Raw genomic sequence first — 10,816 nt, forward strand, 5'->3', positions numbered from 1 at the left:
AGAGGCATCTAAGAAGGCATGACACCCCTTATTGTGTTCACTACTATTTCCTCAGCACTTAGAACAGTGCCTCGCATCTAGTAGTCACTCAGTAAATGCCTGGGTAAGTGAAACAGAAGACTGGAGATGGGCTGCTTCAGACAGGGGGTTCAGAGAAGACCTCTCCAAAGAGGTGACACCTTTGAGCTGAGCCCTAAATTGATGAAAGGAGCCACATGTGATGACCTGGAGAAAAGTAATCTAGGCTTAGGGACCTGCTAGTGCCAAGGTTGTGAGGTGGGAGAGAGTTGGTTATTCCAGCAACTGCAAGGAGAGCAGCCCCAGGAGAGGTTAGTGGGGTAGACAGGGCCAAATCATTCAGGACCTGGAGGCCACGGCCACAAGCAATGGGACACCATCAGAAGGTTTTAGGCAGGGGAGGACACAATTCTGGTCCACGTTTTGCAAAGATGACTGGCAATTATGGGCAGAAAGAGCCATAAAGGCAAGTGTGGAAATTGGGAAGCCAGTTAGAAACTGGCTAGTTGCTCAGGCCAGAGGTGATGGAAGCTTGGATGAGGCAAAGTTGGTGAAGATGGAGAAACACAAACAGATCAAGAATGCCTTTTGGAGGTAGAACCTATGGGGTCCACTCAGAACCTGTACTGAGTGTCAGATATGCCACGCCTGGTTCCAGGCCCTTTGTGTATTCACTCACTGGGTCATTCAACAAATGTTAGCTCTGCCTGCTCTCACACATTCTATCCCTGGGTAAGGAAGATCCCCTGGAGGAGGAAATGGATCTTTGCCTGGAGAATCCCATGAACAGAGGACCAAATGGACTACAGTCCATGGGGTAGCAAAGGGTCGGACACAACTGAAGCCACCGAGCACGCACCAGGATTTGGTGTCTGTTCACTAACTGATGGACATTTGGCCGTTTGGAGCTGTTATGAGTGAAACTGCCAAAAAGGTTGAAGAACAAGTCTTTGTGTGAACATGGTTTTTGTTTCTCTTGGGTAAATACCTATGAGTGGGACTGCAGGGTTATATATAATCAGAGTATTTTAACTTTATAAGAAAAACAATTTAATTGTCAAATGTTTTTTCCCATCAGCAATATAGTCCCAGTCACTCCATATTCTCACTAAAACTTGGTATTGTCCGTCTATTTTATTTTAATCATTCTCACGAATGTGTAGTGATATCTCAGCCTGGGTGCCACTCGGATTGTCATAAATTGGGCAGCCTGATCCAATTCCTCCAATAAAGGCAGTTAGCAAAGGAAACACTGTGTCAGTTAGGAGAGTACATCCCAAACTTTACAGTGCTTGAAGACCTTGCTAAAACACAGATTCCTTGGCCCTGACCCCAGAGATTCTGATTTAGAGGATCTTTGGGTAGGAGCTGAGAATCTGTATTTCTAACAAGCTCCCTTGTGACGCTGCTGTTTCTGGTCAGAGTGACACACTTTGAGAACCACTGAGCTATGGGAAGAGAAAGCACTGAACGGGCAGACCCAAGACCCTTCAGTGACTGGGTGGGCTTAAGCAGGCCACTGCAACACCATCTCCAAGATGTGCTTGCACCTGTGTTAGGGATCAACTCCACTCCCATCTGACAACTCCTCCACCCTAAGTCCTCATTTGCCTCCCCATCATCACCTCCTCTCCAGGCATGCATCTGCAGCATGGCTCTCACAAATCCCTTGAGCATAGGAGAAAAATCATCACCATCACCACCATTACCATCATCACCATCATCATCCACAAGCACTGTGCCTGCCAGGACAACAGACACTGTGTTTTGTTCATCTGTGTCTGCAGGCCTTTCAGTTCAGTTCAGTCTCTTAGTCGTGTCCAACTCTTTGCAATCCCATGGACTGCAGCACGCCAGACCTTCCTGTCCATCACCAACTCCCGGAGTTTACTCAAAGTCATGTCCTTTAAGTCAGTGATGCCATCCAACAGTCTCATCCTCTGTCATCCCCTTCTCCTCCTGCCTTCAATCTTTCCCAGCATCAGGGTCTTTTCAAATGAGCCAGTTATTCGCATCAGGTGGCCAAAGTATTGGAGTTTCAGCTTCAGCATCAGTCCTTCCAATGAATATTCAGGACTGATTTTCTTTAGCATGAACTGGTTGGATCTCCTTAAAGTCCAAGAGACTCTCAAAAGTCTTCTCCAACACCATAGTTCAAAAGCATCAATTCTTCAGCACTCAGCTTTCTTTATAGTCCAATTCTCACATCTATACATGACTACTGGAAAAACCATAGCTTTGACTAGACAGACCTTTGTTGGCAAAGTAATGTCTCTGCTTTTTAATATGCTGTCTAGGCAGTGCCTTCAGGAGCTCCTGATCCATAGTAGCCACTCAATAAATACTCACTAAACAAATGAATGAAAACTAGCTCACATTTTGACAGCACTTTGGGATCTTGTGCTTCATAAGGCTTATCTCTTTTAAGCCTCACAAGCTCTACAAATAGATGCTATTTTTATTTCCATGTGACACATGGGGAAACTGAGGTTCACCCGGCGTAACACAGCTAGTGCCCAGCAGGGGCCGGGCTTGGCATTCGGGTCTATGGGAGCCCAGGTACCCATGACCCTGGAACCGGTTTGGGGTCTCCTGGTAGCAATGAAGCGGGGTGAAGGGAGCGCCTTAGCAGAAGCTACCCGAGGGTGCGGAAAGAAATACAAATATCCCATAGGCTGTGCGCCTGCGCGGAGGCGGTGGCGTTCTCCGCGCGCTCACAGGCGATCGGCGTCCTAATTTATGGCACCTGGAGAGTGGTTCAAGAAAATCAGCTCCCCGTGCACCGCTCGGAGGCGGGTTGAGCTGCAGGTAAGGACAGTGTAATTAAGAAATTAAAAGGTAATTTCCACAGACGCTGCGGCTCGCCGGGCCCAGTGATCGCCTAATTGATGGTGCAGCAGGCAGAGCCCACGCAGCCGCCCTTCCGGTGCGCCTGGAGCGCAGCGCTCTCCGCGGGCTTTGTGGTTTCTGGATCCATCCCGGGATGGGCTTCCGGGAGTTCCGGAGAGGGAGGGGAGGGCCAGAGCAGGGACACTCACGACCCTCGCGTCCCCCAACTCCCCGCCACCCCGCTTTCTCCAGGCTTTCTCGTCCTCCTCCTCACCGCTACAAGTATTGTGCCTTTCTATTTCTCTTTCTTCCATTCCACCCCCCAGCCCCCTGCCCTTTGTGTTTTTCCACTCTATTTCTCTATAAACTTCTATTTCTTTCTCTTCTCCTTTTAATTTAATTTTTTTCCTTTCATTTTTGGCCCTGCCACTTGGCAAGTGGGCTCTTATTAATTCCCCTACCAGGGATCGCACCTGTGCCCCGAGCACTGGGAGTGTGGGGTCTTAACCACTGGACCCCAAGGGAAGCCCCTCTCATCCCCTTTTCAGTTAGCTCACTAGTCTCTTTCCTACTAGTCTTCTCCAATACCACCACCACCCCCCCCCTCCTTCCCCAGGTTTCTGCCTCCATCTCCCATTTCCTTCAGTTTCTAAAATTATTAGTGCTGAGCCTGGAAGAGTTTCCAGCTGATCCTTACACCCTGGAGAAGATTGCATTTAAGTTACTCCCACCACCACCATCTCCGCCTCCAGTTCCTGCAGGCCTGGGCAGGTGGGTGGTCACTGGAATGTCCCAGGATAAACTCTACAAGTCTGATGCAATGGCTCCATTAAGCCCACCTGGAATCTGTGTCCGGGAGTGATGGATGGGTGCATGAGTAGGTGGCTGGATGAATGGATTGCTCAGAAGGTGGTCTGTTCGGGTATCTGGAGGGATGGTTGACTGGTTGGTCAAATAGGTAGGTAGATGGATGGGTGGATAGTCTAGGGTGGGTTGGTAATTGGATGGATGTGTGTGGATGACTGGATAAATGGGTAGGTGAATGGATAGGTAGATGGTGGTGGGTGAATAAAGCAGTGGTTAACATAGGTGAATGGGTGGAATGATGGATGAGTAGACGAGCGTGGGATGACCAAATGGCTGGGTAGATGAGTGGACATGAATGCAGATCAGAGTGTTAATGGAGCAATAGTATAACAATAAGTGAGTGGGTGAGGCTGGATAATGGTAGGTGAGTGGATGGGTAGATTGGCGGGTAAGTGAGAATGTGGATGGATAGGAAGATTCCCTAGTGGGTATGTGGTAGATGAGTGAATGGTTTGGTAAAGGATGAGTAGCTGAATGGATAGGAGAGCATTCAGTCAGTTCAGTCGCTCAGTCGTGTCCGACTCTTTGCGACCCCATGGACTGCAGCACATCAGGCTTCCCTGTCCATCACCAACTCCCGGAGTTTACTCAAACTCATGTCCATTGAGTCAGTGATGCCATCCAACCATTTCATCCTCTGCGTCCCCTTCTGCTCCTGCCCTCAGTCTTTCCCAGCATCAGGATCTTTTCAAATGAGTGGCCAAAGTATTGGAGTTTCAACTTCAGCATCAGTCTTTCCAGTGTAGATGGTTATAGGGATGGAATATTCTTTTTTGTGACCCCACAGACTTACTAAAACAACAACAAAAATATGAGTGGATGGGTAGATGGAGGATGGATAGATGGATTGGTGACTAAATGAAGGGGTGGGTAGTAGGTAAACGGGTGAACGGGTTAAGATATTTGTGGTTGGGTGGAAGGGTGAGGAGATGGACGAGTGAGGAGGTGGATAGGCGGGTGAATGGATAGATGAGGCGTGAGGTGTAGGAATGGTGTGGAGGACGTGTAGAAATGGTGAATAGGTAGATGGAGTGGATGGATGGGTGGCCAGGTAAATGTTGGAACTCATAGGAAGATAAGTGTTCCAAAAGGTGACATGAGGGACAGCTGTTTAATGAAAAAGTCAAAACAGAAGCAGGTATAAACAAAACAGGAGTCTGCTAACTCCAAGATACCTTTCGGCATGGGGGTTTCAAGGTGTTTCCCAAGTGTTTCCCCTCGCAGGGAGGCAAGGACTGGGCCCCATGCAGACTCGGGATGAGGCACCACTTTTTCCGTTTCTTCCATCTCTTTACATGCCAAATGGGCATCATAGCAACAGCCTCATTGGGATTCAGAGGAAAAGGTGACAGAGGGTAGGCACTTGGTCAACTGGAGCACCTCCTGCCAGTGCACAAATATCAATATATGGAATCAGTCACAGCCCCTCACCACCCCAAAACCAACAGCTGTGGACCAATCGGGCTGCAAGGTCCAGTTGCCACGCTCTTAAGCCATGGCCTATCTTTCAGAAGGCTCCTCCCTGACATCTCTAGTCACCAAAACTCCACTCTAAGGTCCACTTCTCTCTCACACAGCTGCACATGCAGGACACCTTATTGAAGGGGGCCTTGAATGCCATGCTAAGGAACGTAGACTTCAGTTAAGTAGGTGAAGTGGAGCTGTGCAAAGGTTTTAGATCCTCCACCTGCCTTCTGGTACAACCCTGTTCCATCCAGGAGTCTACTGATCTCTGTGGTTCTTTGTGGTTCCCCCCACCACCTCTATTTCCACCATGGACTCCTCAAGATAGAGAGATCCCTTTTGTTCTTCTTTGGGTTTCCAGTCCGTAATAGGGAGCCTGGCACGTAGCAGGTTCTCAGTAAACACTGCCTGAGATGGGTAAGTAAAGAGAGTGATAAAACTGAACCATCTGGGCAGTACAGTTTTGCCTGCTGACCCTTCTGTAGTGTCTTCTGTTTCTCAGGGGAAACTGAGGCCAGTAGAGGTTGCCCAACTGCCCTCCCCCCCAACTCTGCAGTCTCTCCCAGCCCCCACCCAGCTGCCAGGAATGGGACCACCCATGAGTACAGAACAGAAAAAAAGGGTCCTTTGTTCCAGGAGATGCTAGAGGTAAGTGGGGGAGGGATCTGTTGGGGGATTAGGGAAGGGCCTGCAGGGAATTCCTTTCTCAATGGGGCTCCGTGGGGGCTGGAGCTGGATTTTTCACCTGCTGAGATCCCCTCCTGAGCTGCTTCTCACCTGCTGGGAATGCCCGAAGCCAGAGAAGCAGGGAGGGCCACCTGAAGTGGTCATTCTTAGGCCAGTGCATCTGGGCAAGAGGAGGAAGAAGAGTGGAGGCGGGAGGACGGTGGGAGATAGAGGAGGTGAAACAAAAGGAGAGTGGGAGGGCCGCTCAGACACACATCTCTGGAACAGTGTGGACACTTGTTGTTCAGCCACTCAGTCGTGTCTGACTCTTTGCGACCCCATATTCTGCAGCACGCCAGGCATCCCTGTCCTTCACCATCTCCCACAGCTTGCTCAGACTCATGTCCATCGAGTCGGTGATGCCATCCAACCATCTCATCCTGTCGTCCCCTTCTTCTCCTGCCTTCAATCTTTCCCAGCATCAGGGTCTTTTCCAGTGAGTCAGCTCTTTGCATCAGGTGGCCAAACTGTTGGAGCTGCAGTTTCAGCATCAGTCCTTCCAATGAATATTCAGGGTTGATTTCCTTTAGGATGCACTGGTTTGATCTCCTTGCAGACACTTAAGTGCACACAATCATAAATACGTATACACTTGTACACATTCCGATCCACGTGTGTGTATGTGAATGAGGTATTACACAGACGCATAAATATGTATGCATCTATCTCATCCATTCATTTATATTTCCATGTACAGAACCACACACGTACACAATCACATATGCAAAGATGTATATGCATACATTCAGGCACACATGTACACTCTGTCAGATGCTCACAGAGACACATAGGTGCTCAGGGATCACATACAAATTCACAAGCGCGTTCACATGCATGGCTAGACTCAAGGATACACACACATGTGGTCATTCACAGTCACACGTGCACACGTATACATCCTAATAGTCACAGGTATATGCAGGGCTCTCCTTTCCCCGACGGCCGCTGCCTTCTGTTAATTTGTTTATAGAGTTTAGCATCAAGTGCTATAGGAAACGGAGAAGGCAATGGCACCCCACTCCAGTACTCTTGCCTGGAAAATCCCATGGATGGAAGAGCCTGGTAGGCTGCAGTCCCCAGTGTCGCTAAGAGTCGGGGACGACTGAGCGACTTCATTTTCACTTTTCACTTTCATGCATTGGAGAAGGAAATGGCAACCCACTCCAGTATTCTTGCCTGGAGAATCCCAGGGACAGAGAAGCCCAGTGGGCTGCTGTCTATGGGGTCGCACAGAGTCGGACTTGACTGAAGTGACTTAGCAGCAGCAGCAGCTATAGGAAAACAGAATCATAGGAGGCGACTTTGGCCAGGGATAGTCTTCTAGGAGAGGTAACTTTGGAGTTAAGTGCTCAGTGTAGGGTAGAAAACAGTCAAGCAGCGATCTAAAACTCAGTGTGTTCCAGGCAGAGGGAACAGCGGGAGCAGAGGCTACAAGTTAGGAAATATTCTGGGAGCAGAGTGAAAAATGGTGAGGGGTGGGGGATCGATAGGAGAGAAGGCTGGAGAGAGGCTATCACTACAGATCCTTAGTGAAGTCTTAGCCTAACCTTGGGGACCTTCCATTGATGACCCCACCTTCCCACTTTTCCACTCCTTATAGACCCAGCTGAGAAGAGAATGAACTTACAAACCTGATTCAACCACAGGCCTTGTGCCGTGACCAATAAAGGATGCTCCTGCAAGCAGCTCCCCAGGTGAGAAATTGCTGCAACCAGAGAAAGAAGACACCTCCCCCCGAAAGTTCTGTAATTCCCTTAGAACCAGAATCCTTGACCCCAAAGACTCAGCAGAGCCAAAGCTAGCCCCAGTGGGTGTTGGGGAGTGGAGGAGAGATTTTGTTCCTGTTTTTCTTTTTGGAATTCGGAGGGCCACTTACCCATCTCCCGGCGTCTGAAACCCTTGTACCTCTAAGAACCTATCCCTTATAGAGACAGCCTTCACTTCTTCTTTCTCAGGGAGACGGGGAAATGGTGTGATGGAAGCTTGGACTTCCAAAATAGGCAGATCTCATCTCTACCACTTCATAGCTCTGTGCCCTCGGGCCAAGGACCCAGCCTCTCTGAGCCTCCATTTCTTTGCTGAGCAAATGGCAAGATGGTTGAGAAATATCAATAGCGCACGTCTCATTTCTGGTACACAGGCTCCTTTCAACCTGTGTCAATTTCCCCTTTCCTTGGGGACCAATTTTTCAAACACAGGAATCATGTTTTGCCTCTCCCGATGAGAGGCAGTTGGAGTTGGCTGAGGACTTGGCCTTGATTGGGTGTCATGATAGAGTCCTTCCTCACCTTCCTTCTTCGGGGCACATGCTTCCAGGACCTTTTCCTCGTCTTGCAGGGTTTGCGGCTGCCCTTCCACACCTCTGAGTCACAGCTCCCTGCCCCAGGTCAGGGCTGAGGGAGGGGAAGTGTGAGGATGACCTCAGGGCAGTCTTGGAGGGAGAGCTGGGGGGTGGGGCTGTCGTGTGGCTCCCCTAGCCCTCATCTTCCCCTTCCTGTTTCTTCCCTTCGAGATGGAGTGAAGGGCTTTCACACTTGTCTGGGCTGACTCCAAGTGTGTGATCACTCTCGGCGGGTGTCAGCACGGCTGGGAGATTTGTGATACCGCCTGGTTCCTAATTACCTCCCTCTCTGCACTCACCCCTCCCAGCTCTCCCCAGACCTGCCACCACCACCTCCATCATCTCCACCTGCCAGTCTGCCTGACTCCATCTGCAGAGGAGAGACACGGCTGGAAACTGAGAGAGGAGGCTTCACAGGGCCCCACTGCCTGGACCACGGGCGCTGGGTTAGAGCAAGGCAGCCCTTCATCATTTCTAGCAAAGTCCGTTTCCTACTTGGCAGGGGGCACTGCTCCTCTCTGGGCACCTTGGAGTCTCCTGCCTTCCAGGAAAAACATCAGGGAAACCTTGGGTCACCTCGCTTGGCTGACATCACCCATCTAGACCTCATCCAGTCCCAGGTCCCGCAAAAACAAAAGCCGTTGGACCTCAAAGGGTTGCCCTTCTTTCAGCCAGAATACCTCTCGAAAATGATCTTCTTGATGAGAGAGATCTCTCTGTGCTGAGGTGGGCAGATAAATTAAGTTAAAAAATGGAAAATATCAACACACTGCTCAGTCCAGCTCCGCGTTTTATTTTTTGGCCGCTCCACACAGCATGTGGGATCTTAGTTCCCCAGCCAGGGATCGAACCCACACCCCCTGCACTGGAAACTCGGAGTAGTTCTGACCATTGGACTTCCAGGAAATCCACCCCCTCTCCAACCTACTTTTTAAAAATACACACTTTAAAAAAAGAAAAAGCTGTCAGAATATTAGCCAAAAGCATTCCCTTTGGTTATGTCTGAGGGTGGGATGACAGAGGACATTCTATGCTCCATGTTTCTACGATGTTTTCATTGAAGGATTGCTTATGTAGTCAGGAATAACAGAGTGTTTGAAAAGGGGAATGGCGAGGGGTTCTTGGGGTCCTTGATGTCTTGAGAAGCCAGGTGGGTTGACAGGCAGGATTCTAGAACAGTTCATTCAAGAGTCTGAGAGACCACTTTCCCCAGGTTGGGGAAATTTCAGCCTTTGGTCCAGGACTGAGTCATCCTGAAGCAGAAAGGAAAATTGAGTGATGCTAAAGAAATCTGAGCACCGAAGAACTGATGCTCATGAACTGTGGTGTTGGAGAAGACTCTTTAGAGTCCCTTGGACTGCAAGGAGATCCAACCAGTCCATCCTAAAGGAAATCAACCCTGAATATTCATTGGAAGGACTGATACTGAAGCTGAGGTTCCCATGCTTTGGCCACCTGATGTGCAGAGCTGACTCATTGGAAAAGACCCTAATGTTGGGAAAGATTGAAGGCAGGAGGAGAAGGGGACGACAGAGGATGAGATGGTTGGATGGCATCACCGACTCGATGGACATGAGTCTGAGCAAGCTGTGGAAGATGGTGAAGGGATAGGAAGCCTGGCGTGCTGCAGTCCATGGGGTCACAAAGAGTCCGACACGACCGAGTGACTGAACAACAACAGAAGAAATCATCACTTCATCTCTCTTCTTAAAAGTGTGTGTCTGCACTGCTATAGTTATTAATAAGATGGATAACAAAGATCTACTGTACAACACAGGGAACTCTGCTCAATGTTATGTAGCAGCCTGGATGGGAGGGAGTTTGGGGGAGAATGGATACATGTGTATGTATGGCTGAGTCCCTTTGCTCTTCGCCTGAAAGTGTCACAACATTGTTAATTGGCTATACTCCAATATAAAAAAAGTTCAAAAAAATTCCTAACATGATGCTGTGTCAAGAAGCATACACAAGAACAGGTGCTAGTCTTTCTGCCCAGGAAGTGGAGCCAGGTGGCCAGGGGTGGTGAGGACCAAGATAGAGGTTTCACTCTACCTTTTCTGGTACGTTTTGAATTATAAACCATGTGTATGTATTACCTACTCAAAAAAATAAATAAAATTTAAACGTGAAAATCAGGTACTTTCCAAATAGCACTGTTAAATCAGTGTACCATGTGTTAAATGTATGTACACGCTCATGGACGAACACAGCCTTTTGAAAACAATTAATTTGAGGATGTTCATTAAGAAACATTTGGAAAATTCAGAAAAGGAGAAAGAAAATATATGTCTAACCCAGAGTCCCGCCACTCAGGGACATTTACTAGTAATATTCTGGCTTATTTCTTTCTAGTCTGTTTTGTTTTGTTGTCATGTTGTGGTTTGAATCATTCTGTGTTAGAGTTTTAGAAATTGCTTTTTAAAGATCTAAACATGGATAAATGCTTACAATGTCATACCATGATAGGACTTTTGAGTCTCCTTCTTAAAGGCTGGTGTTGGGGCTCCCATTGGTATTGGCTGGTATTGGGAAATCTCAGAAGACAATTCTGCCCTCCACTTGTCACTGCAG

The 10,816-nt window shown here is 48.7% G+C and overlaps 1 long non-coding RNA gene across 4 annotated transcripts; it reads left to right on the forward strand.

Moving 5' to 3' along the window:
* The first annotated feature begins 2,691 nt into the window (after positions 1 to 2,691).
* Positions 2,692 to 10,377, forward strand: LOC147355531 (uncharacterized). 4 transcript variants are annotated; one of them, XR_015144012.1, is made up of 4 exons: positions 2,692 to 2,826; positions 5,664 to 5,826; positions 7,505 to 7,598; positions 8,554 to 10,377. It is a non-coding gene; the product is annotated as an uncharacterized LOC147355531 (long non-coding RNA). The 4 variants fall into 4 exon arrangements; XR_015144013.1 differs by having other exon boundaries at positions 2,717 to 2,826; positions 5,681 to 5,826; XR_015144010.1 differs by lacking the exon at positions 2,692 to 2,826 and adding an exon at positions 3,081 to 3,618 and having other exon boundaries at positions 5,681 to 5,826.
* Positions 10,378 to 10,816: the final 439 nt, after the last annotated feature.

The sequence above is a fragment of the Bos grunniens genome, chromosome 17 (assembly GCF_055505025.1).
Source record: "Bos grunniens cultivar Pamir isolate PY7600 chromosome 17, Bosgru_T2T1.0, whole genome shotgun sequence".
NCBI lineage: Eukaryota > Metazoa > Chordata > Mammalia > Artiodactyla > Bovidae > Bos > Bos grunniens.